This window comes from Chrysochloris asiatica, unplaced genomic scaffold (genome assembly GCF_000296735.1).
Source record: "Chrysochloris asiatica unplaced genomic scaffold, ChrAsi1.0 scaffold00024, whole genome shotgun sequence".
In the NCBI taxonomy this organism is placed as follows: domain Eukaryota; kingdom Metazoa; phylum Chordata; class Mammalia; order Afrosoricida; family Chrysochloridae; genus Chrysochloris; species Chrysochloris asiatica.
The window spans coordinates 17,662,823-17,677,292 of NW_006408542.1; positions in this window are offsets into that span (position 1 = coordinate 17,662,823).

A 14,470-nucleotide genomic window follows, 5' to 3' on the forward strand; every position below is an offset into this window, starting at 1 on the left:
TAGATGCTGAATCCAAACGTACATCTTAACAAAATCCCTTGGTGATTCTTATAGATCTTGTTTAACATGGAGATTCTGATTCAATATTGTTGTTTTTGTACGCTGTCAAGTAGGTTCTGATCCATTGTTGTTGGTGAGTGCCAATGAGTGGACTCCGACCCTGTATAGGGTTTCCGAGGAGCAGCTGGTGAGCTTGAACCGCCAACCTTGCAGTTCAAATGGCTTTGCAGTCTGGGGCATTAACCCACAGCGCCACACAAAGACTCCATAGCGAACCTATATCATAAAGAGTTTCTGAGGCTATACATCTTTACAGGAGCAGAAAGCCTTATTTTTCTGCTGTGGAGCGACTTGTCAGCTCAAACTGCTGACCTTATGGTTTACAGTCCATTGCTTATTCTATGAAGCCACCACAATGAGTGGAAATGCAAATTAGCAGCAGAGAGCAAACCAGAATGCACCAGTTGGAAGCCCTTTTCTACTCTGTCCTATCAGGTTGCAAAGAGTTGGAATCCTGACAGCAGTGGGTAAATACCTCAAGTGGGTCACCATGGCTCAGTGACAGAATTCTCACATTCCATTCAGGTGACCGGAGTTTGAGTCCCAGCCAATTTCCTCATATGCAGCTACCAGCCATCTGTCATCAGAGGCTTACCTGTTGCTATGCTGTTGAACAGGTTTCAGTGAAACATCCAGACTAAGATGAATTAGGACTATCTGTTACCAAAAACTAGCCAATAAAACCCCGTATGGATAAGAATGGTCCAGTCTGCAGCAGATCACGGGGATGGTGGAGGACCCAACAAAAATTCACTCTGCTGAGCATGACGTCACTGTGAGTCAGGAACTGACTGAATGGGAGTTGACAACAATAACAACAAAAAGTTGTATTCTGTTGATTGATGACAACTAACAAGTGGGTGCTGTAGGATAAGCACTGGAATGCTAACAACAAGGTCAGCAGTTCAAACCCACCAGTTACTGCTTGGAAACCTTATATAGGATTGCTATGATTCAGAACTCAATCAATGGCACTTAACAAGTTAGCAAACACCTCAAGAAAATAAGAGATAGCGAGGAAATGCCGGTGACCAGCTGTTTGTCTGCCCCCACCTGCATAAAAGTCTTCCGTTTTGGAGAAAATGTCTTCTGCAGGAAGTTTAGACGCATTTACATATGGAGATGAGCCAGGTGTTGGGGAAAGCCAATCAGCTAAGGCAAGAAGAGGCAGGAGGTAAAGAAACTGAGAGTGAGGAGCACTTTCCACTCCAAATGGTTGGGATGGAGGTGAGGCAGAGAGGGGATGTTGTATGGGTTTGGGGAAACTAAAGGAAAAGTGGAGAATATGCACTGTGGGGGGGTGGCGGTCGGGTGTTGGTGTGTGTGTGGGGGTGAACCATGAGGAATCCAACCTGCTTGGAGCGAAAAGGGCAGAGAGAGATTGGAAAAGCAGATGAGAACCAGACTAAAAAGACTGCCTGGCCATCAGTGTAAGGAAGAAAGTGTGGCCAGCAGGCAGTGGGAAGGCACTGGAGCTTTCTAAGTAGGGACTGATATGAAAGTTCATGAGTCTTCAAGGTGTAAATTGTCCATATGGAAAAGACATTAAAGTGAAAAACATCTGTTCACAAGTCTCATGTGTACTTTATGTGGGTGGCCAAGAAAGGCTTTAATAACCAACCAGTTTGGACGTTGCCTGGTGAGGAATGGAATCAACAGTATAAAATTGTAGAATGTGATATTGAAGAATGTCCTAAAACCCCAGTGCTGACTCCTTCCTCATTTGACCCCTGATGCCTCATTCTAATAGACTCTGAACCTCTTCAGAACTGATCAGAACCAATGGGTGTCACTATTCTCTCAAATCACACCAACTCATTCTTTCTTATAGCAGAAAGTGACATCAGTGTTATTGATCCATGTGATGCTGAAATTCCCTCTGTAACATCCTTGCTAAACTGTTGTCCAGCCTCTGCTTGACCATCCTCAATGAAGGAGCTCTCACTGTCAGGCAACCCTCTATCTTTAGAAAGAGCTGGTGCTTAGAAACTATTTTCCTAGACGAAGCAAAATCTGACTTCCTGTGGCCTCCACTCTGTGGCCTTGTTCCACCTTTTAAGGCCATTCAGAAGCCAACTTGCTCATTCTTCCTGAGAGCTCTTCAATATTTTAAATCTGCTAGTTTGTCCTCAACACCTACCCAATTCATCTTCTTGGTATTTTATACGGCGCTGATTTGAAGCTCTAAACCATCCCAGCCATTTTGCTCTTTTTTTATATATAACTGACTATTTAGAAAAGGGAAAATTCACATTCTGCATTTCTTTTGCATTCTTTCTGAATCTCCCCCCATGGTTATTAATGCCTAGAAAAGTGTAGTGTGTTGTTGTTAGGTGTTGTCAAGTCAGTTTGGACTCATAGTGACCCTGTGTCAGGTTTCGGAGGAGCAGTTAGTGAGTTTGAATCACCCACCTTGTGATTCAAAATGACCTTGAGGTTGAGTTCTTATCCTACAGCAGCGCCACACCAATAGGCATGTTTACCTCCTCCTCCCTCCCCTTTCACAGCATAGCTCTGCATGGATGACAGTAGAAGATGGAAGGATGGGGACTTGAAACTAGACCCAAAGCTGGGGACCTGGGAGGAAGTCAAGTGGAATCACAGAATGTGGCATCTGATTGCCTGGGCACACATAATAGCAGCCATCAAGGCGTCAGTATAAGAGTGAGGGCCCAAAGGATGAGTTTGCCCATAGGCAAACTCTAGTATCTAGTCAATTCTGCCAACTCATTATGAGCCTGTATAGGGTTTCCAAAGCTGCAAATATTTATGGAGCAGAAAGCCTCATCTTTCTCCCATGGAGTGGCTGGTAGTCTGGAACTGCTGACCTTGTGGTTAGCAGCCCAACTCATAATCAACCACATTACCTGATACCAAGGGAATTTGGTGGCAAGTGACCAAGCCTCAGCGGTAGGATCCTAGTTTAAGGAGACAGAGAATACTGTCAGTACTGGAGACTGAGCCCCAGACCCACAACCTGGCTGAGGGACATGCTCTTGGCCAGGTTTCAGATTGCACGTCAGCTTTGAATAGGCTGGCGCACCATGCTGAAAAGGCTTCTAAGACTGCCTTCATGATTGGTTACCAATATTACTCCAGGTGTAGAAGTGAAGAGTAGCAGGGTAAATGTTGAGTATTTCCAAATTAGATCTTAGCAACAGGGTCAATTGGTAGAACTGGAGCCAGGATCAGAATGGAAAGAGCACCAAAGGATGTGAAGTCCCAATGGTGGGGCGGAGAACTGCAACAGTGCTGAGCCTAGAGCTGGGCTCTGAGGGATTGCCAAGGTTGGGAGACTGGGCGGGCAGAACACGACAGTCATAATCTTCAAGCCCTCAACTTGAGACTTTGGCTGTACACAACTCCTACAAATTGTGCTGACACTCAACTTTCCTCAGTTTAGATGGTAAACTTAAGCATTCAGGAACCATTCTGCAGAAGCAGTTTTTACAGTGAACAAAAACAGAATTCCATCTGTTTCAGGTCAAAAAAGAAACATGGGAGAGATGAAGAAAGGAGCTGAAATGGGTATGGAACTAGCGCTAGAGAAATCAGCTACTATAATATTAACTGGCAAAATATTCAAAATGTTTTTATGCATATTTAATAGTCTCATCACTGCTTGGAAAATAATCCTGCATGAGCAGTCTGCCATAGAAACTCAGAGATTCCTCTGAATTTATTGTAAAACAAAAAAAAAATCCACATTCTTTATGAGACAGGGAAATTCAGGATGGGGTACAGCAAAGGAGGAGGGCAGAGTACCCTAAGATGTTTGGAGCCTGTCAAGACATTCAAGTAGGATTTTATGCAAATCTAATCAGCCCTCAAATCAAATCACAATTATTTAACCCATTATTACTGGTCCGGAGTAATGCCAGACATTACTCTTAGCAGCCCTCATCCTGTCAAAGAGAGAAAAAAATGATGAGTTTACTTTTATTATTATTATGCATCCTGTTATGAACCCCACTGTCTCTAAGTACACACAGCACCTTTAACTAAAGAAACTAATTGCAAGCCACTTTCAATATCTCTTGTTTTTTAATTTAATGCCCTTGGAGAGATATAATTGGGCTGGAGGGAAGAATTTTCACTGAAGTCATGAATTTGCTATATAAATACAAACAAGAAAGAAAGCTAATACAGTAAGGGAATATGGGATTAATTTTGAAATTGTCTGATTAGTGGATTGCTGCCCATCAATAATTGCCTTATATTTTCCCAAGGCCCTCTCTTTATTGGAGTCTGGCACCGCATCTGCCCACAGTCTGTCAATCAGCTTGTGCAGCTGGGAGGGTCTGCAGAGAGACCACAATTGGAAGCCTGCTGGGGCGCCTTGTTAGACAAAGCAATATATCCCAGACGTGAAAACGCTCCCATCTCAACTCAGCTGCTAACGCTTTTACACTCAATTCTCCTGTGTTGACCCAGGAGCTCACTGTGACCGAGTCTGAGTTTTAAAAAGGCAAAGAAAAAAAAAAAGTTACGATTGCCGCTTTGCTTGTCTTTTACAGGCTCAGCTCTGTTGGAGCTTGAGATCAGGAACACTTTGCTTTCACAGTGGCTGCGCTGTCTAGTAATGTTGTTACAAGAGCTTTGCAACAGCTACAACTTTTAAAGTGGTATCGGTACCACGCGAGACACTAAACGCCCTTCGTACATTAAAAAATTAAGAAAGAGCATCAGAAGGGTGGTGAGCAAGTGTGCAGATGGTAGGTTTCTAACTTAATTCATAACTTCAAATCTGGAATGCTCCTCAAGTTCTGAGAATGCTTCGTGCCTATCTTTTCCAGGCCTGATGCCTCCCAGTCCTTAAAAGACTTTGGATCAGAGAAAGAATAGCAAAGTATGTTAAGGAAGTGCGCCAGAAACATCTTTACAAACCACGCACACAAACACACAATGTTGCAGCCCTCCTAATGATATGTTTATGCCATGTCCTTTTCCAGAAATATTTATGTCTCTCTATCTTGCCAGTAATCAGTCAAGATATACAAAAATGGATTTGCACGTAAAGATGCTTCCTTTGGAAAACAACATATGATGGAAACAGAACAGAGCCTGCTTTTGGGTGTTTGCTTTGATTTTCTTATCGTCTAGTGTTTTCCTTTTCTGTTTGATAAACTAAGTGGTTGTTATAAATTGGGATTTTGTTTGTATGAGGTAGGAAATAGAATGATCTGGAACCAAGGTCCCTACAGCACCAAAACATGCACCAGTTGCCATCGAGTTGACTCTGATTCGTGTTAACACCAGGTGTTGCACTAGGAGGGGTTTGTCAGCGGTTGAGATTTCACTTCCTTACCATGTCCCTGGCTCTGTCCTGTGGCCAGAGGCCAACTGTACCTCTGTAACAGCAGCAGCCCCTGGGTACAGGGACCAAGGTCTAAGGGACAGAACTGGATGCACCCCAGCTTCCACAATAGAACACCAGCCTCTAGTGCACTGAGCAGGCTGGCTCATCTGCTTACCATGGGAACTTTACGCACCTTGTCAATTCCTTCTTGCTCTACTTTCCATCTGAGTCCAGCCCTGAACTTAGTTACATCTTCCTCATCATTTTGTCTTTCTCTCTAAGTGATTAACAACAGCAGGGGTTGCAGGGTTGGTGCTCAGACTCTGCCAATTCACCACAGGGGGGTGCTTTAGTGACCCAATGCACCCACGCTTCTGTGGCCCTGAGAATTAGCAGGCGTCGGGCCAGTCCAAAAATACATCTGTCCTTCAGAGAGACAAGCATGCAGATACTCAAGTCACAGAATTGTGAAAATGAAAGGATAGAATGTGAGTGGAAACACTTGTCAAGCTCTAAATTGGTTGCTATCAAGTCAATTCCAATTTGTGGTGACCCCATGTATGTTGCAATAAAAACTTTGCTCCATAGGGTTTTCAATAGCTAGTTTTCAGATTTATTCAACTTCTTCATGTTCAATCCAGAGACACTGATTGCATTCTTCAAGTTGTGTAACCATTCTCAGCTTCCTTTTCTGGATTGTTCCCCCCAATTAACATCAACTCACTGCCTCCTAAGTTTCCTAATAAGTTGCTCTTTACAGTTTGATCCCACATAAATAGATCTTGAAAGAGCACAATGCCCAAGACAAACATTCTTCACTGGTTTAAACTAAACTACTGTTTGATTTTAAGAAGACTTCAGGGGCTATTTCTAGTTTCCAGCTTAAATATTATCTTGAAGTAATAGCTTTGAGGTTCATCTGGAATGCATGCCTTCAGATAATCTGGATTCTATGATAATTTGAAATACTATTGTTCATGTCCTCCTTTTGATCAGGATTCTTCTATAGAAACATTCGTTAAAATGTTCAGATATGGTAGCTGGGCACCATTCAGTTTTTCGGGCCTCGTCGCAAAGGAGTCAGATGTTGTTGGAAGTAATTAGCCACACATTCTATCTCCTCCTGTTTCTTGACTCTTTTTCTCTGTTGTTCCAGCCAAATAGAGACCAATTATTGTATCTTTACTGACTGCTTACATGCTTTTAAGATCCCAGGCACTACAAAACAAACTAGGATGCAGAACAGAAGTATCAGACATGATATTAGGTCAGTTAACTGGGATGTTTCAGTGAGGCAAATGATCACCCTCAATCTCCAAACCAAAGAATCAAATCCCAGGAGGTGTTCAGTTGTATGTAAGCAGCCTCAGCAGTTGCTCTTTTTGTGGTTTAAAAAAAAAAAAAAATCCCTGCATTCCTCGGATGGCGGCTGTTTATGCTGGACGTGTGGCCAGAGACGGGTAAGGATCACGTGGAACCTCGGCTACTTGGGACAGAGACATTGCCATGCTGCAATGAGTCTCAATGACTGGTAAGACTGAGGAATTCGCACTTTCCACCTAAGACAGGCAGCGTCCCTTAAACAATCAATAAATAAGGAGGACTCAGATGCAGACAGCACAGACCCGGTCAGGAGGCCAAGCCCCTGTGGGCCCAAGCGTTGTTGACCGTCCAAACCATAGGCTCTGAGGATCAGACTCTAGCCACCTAGTAGACATAACAAACTGTCCCTCATCTGATTATTCAGTAATGCTTGTTAGTAATCTCATACGTGAGCCCTGGATATCCACAGACAAATGTAAAAACCTCCCCTAAAAGCCGAGACTGTAAATTCCAATAAGCCAAGTCCCCCCCCCATCCAAAAAAAAAAAAAAAAAGCTAAAGAGGATAGAGAGAAACACTGTAAACTGATGATATATAGCAGGGATAATGATCAATGTAATGAAACAAGCTATATGAATGGTTGAATGTGAAGCTGATGATGTGCCCTGTAAACTTTCACTCAATGCAAAATAAAAACATTTAATTAAAAAAAAAAAAAATCACACAACTGTTGCCAATTTGTATGCTCTTTATAGGTGTAACAACTTATTGTCAGCTTTTACATTAATCAGCTGTGCAACGTGACCTGTACTCAATGGGATTTTTCCATCACCATAAACTGAATCTCAATTCTCTGTAATTAATAAACAAGGAACTCCCTTCTGTGCTTAAATCTAGAGCATAATGTAAGGAGATATTTTTATTTTACTTATATTAGCAATAAAAGAGCCCCTGAAATCTTCCTAAAACCCAAGTGTGGTGCTGTGGGCTAAAGCACTGGACCACAAGGTTTGCTTGAACCATAAAGTCAGTGGTTCAAACTCCCCCCAGCCCAGCCAGTCCTTTGAAACCCTCTACAGGGGCGCTATGAGTCAAAATTGACTCAGTGGCACTTAACAACAACAATATTAGCAAGGGAAACACAGTGGGTCTACAGAATAAGTAATGGATTGCAAACAACAAGGTCAGAAGTTCAAGCCCACCAGCTGCTCTTCAAGAGAAATATAAGGCTCTCTGCTCCCGTAAAGATGTACAGCCTTGGAATCACTATACAGAGTCACTATGAGTTAAAAGGGTACTTAACCACAACAACAATATTAGCAAATCAATGATGATTATTAATAATAGTGGACTCAAGGCAGCAGCCTTGGCGGTTGTTTCTGGCTGCATCCTCTTTGGTTTGGTGGAGCTGGGAGCTACCAGCTGAGACCACAGGTACCTAAGACTTGTGCTCACACCATCAATTTTCCTAATAATTTCCCAACAAATAAAATGTACTTGGAGCCTCAAGACAGCAGTGCCTTCTCATCTCTGTTTCTCTTTACCAGTCTACCACTCCTCCAAAGCCCACAAACACGAGCTTCTTCTCACTTCCATCTTAAAGAAAATCACAATTTATTTTCCTAATGAGTTAAAAGTTCAGAAGGCCAAAGCAGTGGTAAGCAAAGTCCTCATCTTGCTCTACATTATATTTAAGGGCCTTCATATTATACACCTGCTCCTTTCCAATTACACCCACCTTCCTACCAGGCTGACCTCTTCACCTCTGTTGTTGTTAGATGCTGTCGAGTTGGTTGTGACTCATGCATGACCTTAAGCACAACAGAATGAAACACTGCCCAGTCCTGCACTAACCTCACAACCGTTGATAAGCTTGAGCCCACCGCTGCTGTCACTGTGCCAATTCATCTTGTTATGGGCCTCCCTTTCACTGACCCCCCACTTAACCAAGCATGGTGTCCTTTTCCAGGGACTGGGCCCTCCCGAAAATATTTCCTAAATATGAGAGATGAAGTCTTGCCATCCTGGTTTCTAAGGATCATTCTGGCTATACTTTGACCAACACAGATTTGTCTGTTCTTCTAACAGTCCATGGGACTTTTAATATTCTTCTCCAACATTACCTCCTGAGTAAAGCTAAAATTTACTATTCCTTTGCTCACTTTCTTCTTTTACCTGCAACACTGTCCATCTGTCCTCTATTGGCCTATGCCTGGCCTTCTTTAAAGTATAGCCCTTACTTCATAGCTTCTGGTTTCAGCTCCCTCTACTGTCTTCAACTATAGGGGCCCTTGGTCACCTCTTCTCCCTGAATCTTGCAGAATTTGTGCTTGGTAGATGTCACTGGACAATAGTAAACCCCCAATGACTTGCTTCTTCCATATTCATTAAGAATCTCTCAGTATTACACTGCTTTGCTAATGATAATACACTCATCTAATTTCATGTCTTCAGGGTTCTACTTGCTAGCTTGATTTTAAACTACTGGTAGAAAACACAATACCAGTATTCTTAATGTATTTTGTACTGTTCATATTTATCTGTCAAAGTCAAATGAGGGGACTCTGGACTCAGGGAGGGAGAGGGGCTGTGTGCTGACTGCCAGGGGGCAGGCTTGCAGGGTGTCCCCTTTGGTTGTTTGAATGGTTGTATATTCCTGAGTGCTTCAGTCTACATCCAAAAAAACATAATAATAATAATAAACAAAACAGAGGGAATGGACACAAATGTCACCGAATGATGATGCATGGAGGGGATTGTATCATTGCAATGAAACGAAATACGATAGGATGAATGTAAAGCTGAAATTCTCCCATGTAAACTATTACCCAATTCATACACACACACAAAAAAAATCATATGAGGGAGTGGTTGAGAAACTACCAGCTATTGCAGAGACTCAAGAGGTAAGGTTGAACCATACAGAAAACAATCTCTTGAAAATCAAAATGTTGTTGCCCTAGTCAGGATGCAATGTCACCTGTCACCTAGATGGCCTGGCCCATGCTCTCTAACACATAACATGATGAAATGAAGCTGTCACATAATAGTAGTGCCCTGTCTATATATCAAAATATAAACCACACAATGGTTCAGACACAAAATGGAAAGACAGTACTGTAAGTGGGATTCAAGGTTGCGGGATCTCATCCCAGAGGTCAGTTCCTGCTTTTGAAGGGAAGGCAGACAGTTGACTGAGATCCAGAGTTCCTGCTTAGAAAACCTGGACCAAATCTGTGAGAACCCCAAGGGCACTTAGGGGTGGCACCTTAAGTACCACTGGGTAAGGTTTGGTGCTGAATTGGGTGGCCCAGGAAACCAGATGGAGACTCCAGCAAAACTGCTAGAACAGAAGAGATGAGTTCAAAGGTGGTTCTTCCTTCTCTTCTAAATGTATTCCAGAACACTTAATTGTGCTCATGAGGAACATGTACATAGACCAAGAAAACAGAACAAAAGAATACTAAATGACTTACAATCAAGAAAGGTGTGCGCTAGGGTTATATCCTTTCTCCATACTTATTCAATCTGTCTACTGAGCAAATAATCCAAGAAACTGGATTATATGAAGAACATGGCATCAGGATTGGTGGAAGACTCATTAATAACCTGTGATATGCAGATGATACAACCTTACTTTCTGAAAGTGAAGAAGATTTGAAACACTGATGGAGATCAAAGACTATATACTTCAATATGGAAACATTAAAGTAAAAGAAACAAAAATCCTTACCACTGGACCAATAAATAACAGCATGATAAATGGAGAAAAGATCAAAGTTGTCAAAGACTTCATTTTGCTTGGCTCTACAATCAACACTCATGGAAGCAGCAGTCAAGAAATCAAACAACAAATTGCATTAGACAAATCTACTGCAAAAGACCTCGTTAAAGTATTCAAGGGCAAAGATATCAGCTTGAGGACTAAGCTGTGTCTGACTCAAGCGCTGGTATTTTTGATCGTCCCAGATGCATGTGGAAGTTAAACAATGAATAAAGAAGACCTGAGAAGAATCAAAGCATTGAATTATAGTGTTGGCAAAAAGTATTTGAAAGTATCATGGACTGCCAGAAGAACAAACAAATCTGCTATGGAAGAATTATAGCCAGAATGCACCTTAGAAGAGAAGATGGGGAGACTTGGTCTCTTGTACTTACAACATATTGTCAGGAGGGATCAGTTCCTGGAAAAGGAAACTATGTTTGGAAAAGGAAAGGGAAAGTGAAAAAGAGGAAGGCCCCAAAAAGAAGTTTCCACAAAAGTCACAACAAAAATAGGCTCAAACATCACAACAGTTATGAGGATGGCATGGGACCTGGCTGTGTTTCGTTCGGTTATGCATAGAGTCACTATGAGTTGGAACTGACTTGATGGCACCTAACAACAATAACAAATGTATAAACATTGGACTGCCCATGGCTCACTCCTTAGACCTCTTCTTTCTGTCTGCATTCATTCCCTAGGGAACTCCATCCAGTCTATGGCCATAATGCTTTCAATATACAGCTGAGGCCCATATTTGCATTTCCTGACTCAACCTCTCCCTGAACTCCAGATACTAGATGGGATAAGTATCCAAAACTTAACATGTTCAAGACATACCTCTTTATTCTTGCTCCAAACCAACTCCACCCCTAGTCTTCTCTATTCCAGTAAATAGCTCACTCTTCACCTCCCTACACAAGCCAAAAACCTCGTCATTTTTTAGTTCTCGATTTTCCTCACACCCCATGTGAATTCCCTCAGTAAGTTCTCTTGAGCTGATCTTGGAAAGATAGCCTGCATTTGATTACTTCTCATCATCCCCACCCCTCTGACAGTGCTCAAAGCCAGTCAGCATCTGCTACTTAGATTGCTACTGTCTTCTAGCTTCCATCTTGCTTCCTGCTGTCTATTTTCCACACAGCAGCCATAGTGATGCTTTAAAATCATAAATCAAACTATGTCAGTCCACTACTCAAGATCCTCCACTGGCTTTTCCTTCTGCCTAGGAGGAGTCCTGGGATGGTGTTGTACAATCAACACAGGACTACTCACTACAAGGTTTGTGGTTCAAACCCACCAACCACTCTTCAGAAACCCTATACAGGGTCACTATGAGTGGGAACTGACTCCACGGCACTTAGCTACAACTTAACAACAGGATAAGCTCCAAAATCCTTATGAGGGCCCACAGGTCCTACCTAATTTGGCCTCTTTTCTTACAAAGCCCTCTTTGAGCACTGGGCCCCAACCACATGGGCCTTCTGGTTCTTGAACTCAGCACACTGCTTCCTGCCTGAGGGCTTTTGCACCTCCCTAAAGTTCTTCTCTAGAACTTTGTCTGCTTCCTGTCTCAGGATTTTTTTTTTTTTCAATGCTTTTCTTGTGAATTAAGTGAAGGTTTATAGGGCAGATCATCAGTTTTACATTCAACAATCATTGCAATGATTACAATCCCTTCCATGCATCAATATTTACTTCTATTACCTTTTTTTTTTTCTTTTGATGTATACATGCCTCATTGAAAATATATATTCGTTTAAATGTCCAAAGGGCACATTTTGCAATTTGGCCTCCTGCCTATAGACCTTTCTTAGTCCATGGGTCTAGAGCCCTCTGCTGCTCTGTCTCTCTATGCCATCACCTCTGCCACCAGCTCTGTTGTCACCACTATTCTGGTTAGGAAACCTTACTCCTCTCAACCCTTACTTGCCTCTTGATAGTCCTAGGGTCCTCTGTTCCTGAAATGACAGATTAACTGCACCCCCCTGTTAGTTACACCTCTTCTACATTTACAGTTGAGACGATCGCCATTAGTTCTGATAAAAATTACTCACAATTGAATCATAAAACCCTATCCCCATCATCATCAGACCCATCTGGACAAGAAAAAAACTATTCAGTGGGGATTCTATCTTATCTTCTTCAATATGACACTAAGCACTCTCATGAAACTTGTGAGCCAGCCCCTTCATGCCTTTATAGCCTGCCAATTTTATAGCTGAAGTCTAAGTTGCCTGTCTCTATCAGCCCAGTGTACTGAGGAGGCAAGCTTAATTCTTGATATGAAGACTCCTTCCCTTTCAGTTGGAATTTGGGCAATTTCATCCATAAGCAAAGGTCCACTTCATCAAGTTGTAGCAATTTACACTTGCTCCCCATATCAAACTTCTTTACCTTCATCTGATCAAGTTCTAGTCAAATGGGTACTATTTGTAAGTTTAGGAGTTCTCCCATGCCTCCCTCCACTTCAGACCAGCTGGGTGCTTCACTCTTAACTCTAGACCCCAGTAACTAGGTCAGTGTCCTTGGACTTGGGAGTTTACACATCTCCCTGAACTTCAAACCGGCCAATCCATCCTCTTCTCTGTCTCATCTCAAGGTCATCGGGCATCTATGAAATACTGCCAATCTCAGCCCATGTCTTCTTTGCTGTATCTCCCTCACTTCCATTCACAAGTTGACTAAGGTGGTCTCTAGCGAGAGCATACAAGACTGTCCACATGTTCCCTTTGAATTTCAGTCTTAGAAAGGGGTTTACCCTGATGAGCTCTCTTTTCTTGCCTTGATGGCTCCAAAGCAAACCAACTTGCTTGATATTGTCACAGCCAAACAGCCTGCTTCAGGGTTTTTACACCTCCCTGATATTCTTTCCCGGATCTTCGTCTGGTTCCCCCTCTTCACTTCTTTTTAGCCTCCACCCTAATGTCACCTTCCAAAATGGACCAAGACTATCTGTCCTCCTTTGTCTCCACATCTTTGTCCCTCTTTACCCCCTTTCCCTGCTTTCCTTTTCCTCACAATCTATCATTCCAAACCGAGCCCATTGCCAACTGAGTGGATTCCAACTCCACAGGGTTTCCAAGGCTGTAATCTTTATGGAAGCAAACTGTTACATCTTTCTCCCATTGGAGCAGCTGGTGGGCCCCAATTGCCCACCTTTCAGTTAGCATCTGAATGCTTAAACATTGTGCCACCAGGATTCCTAAGTCTATCACTTACTGAAACATGTTTTATTGTTGCTGACGTGTTTACTCTCAGTGACTCCATAAGATCAATGTGAGTAAAACTTTGGTCTCTCTTGTTCACTGTTGCATCTCCAGTGACTGAACTATGCTGGGTACATAAGAGACAGTCCGTAAACATGTGATGGATAAGTAAATTGGTGAATGAATAAATAAGCTGATGCAACATAATTACCCATATCATCATATGCACAGCAACTCTCATGGAGCAAGCTGGAAAAAAAATGAAAAAGCTATGTCTCTGTGAATAAAAATGAAGTCGTTCCAAAAAGAAAGGAAAAACTTTGGGTACATGCAGAACCACACAGATTGTCAACTCAGGTCTTGCAAGGCCGGAAAAAGCACCTCATGGGGATGTATGGCTGGACTTCCCAGCCCCAATTCCTGTCCTGAAGATTAAGCACTTCAGAGCATTACCATATACTTCCCTGCTCTAATTTCTCACAGTCACGCTGAGACCAGATGGAAACATTTAAAACTTTACTAAAGGTCCATGATAACTGAAGGAAATATTTAGTATAAAGTAAGGAGGGCACAAGGAGACCCAAGAAGAAAACCAACATGAAGAGGAAATAAGAACTCCAGATTCATAGCACTGTTGAGGGCCTGTCCTAGTTCCATTATGAGCCAGCCACATTGGAAACGTGTAAGGTCTAGGAGGTGGGAGGACTTCAAGATCCTAATTATACTTGAACTAGAGACAAGAACATACATACACTCATGTGACTTCAATCTTCATCAGTCATGCAAAATGGAAATTATAGTCTCAATTTTTATACG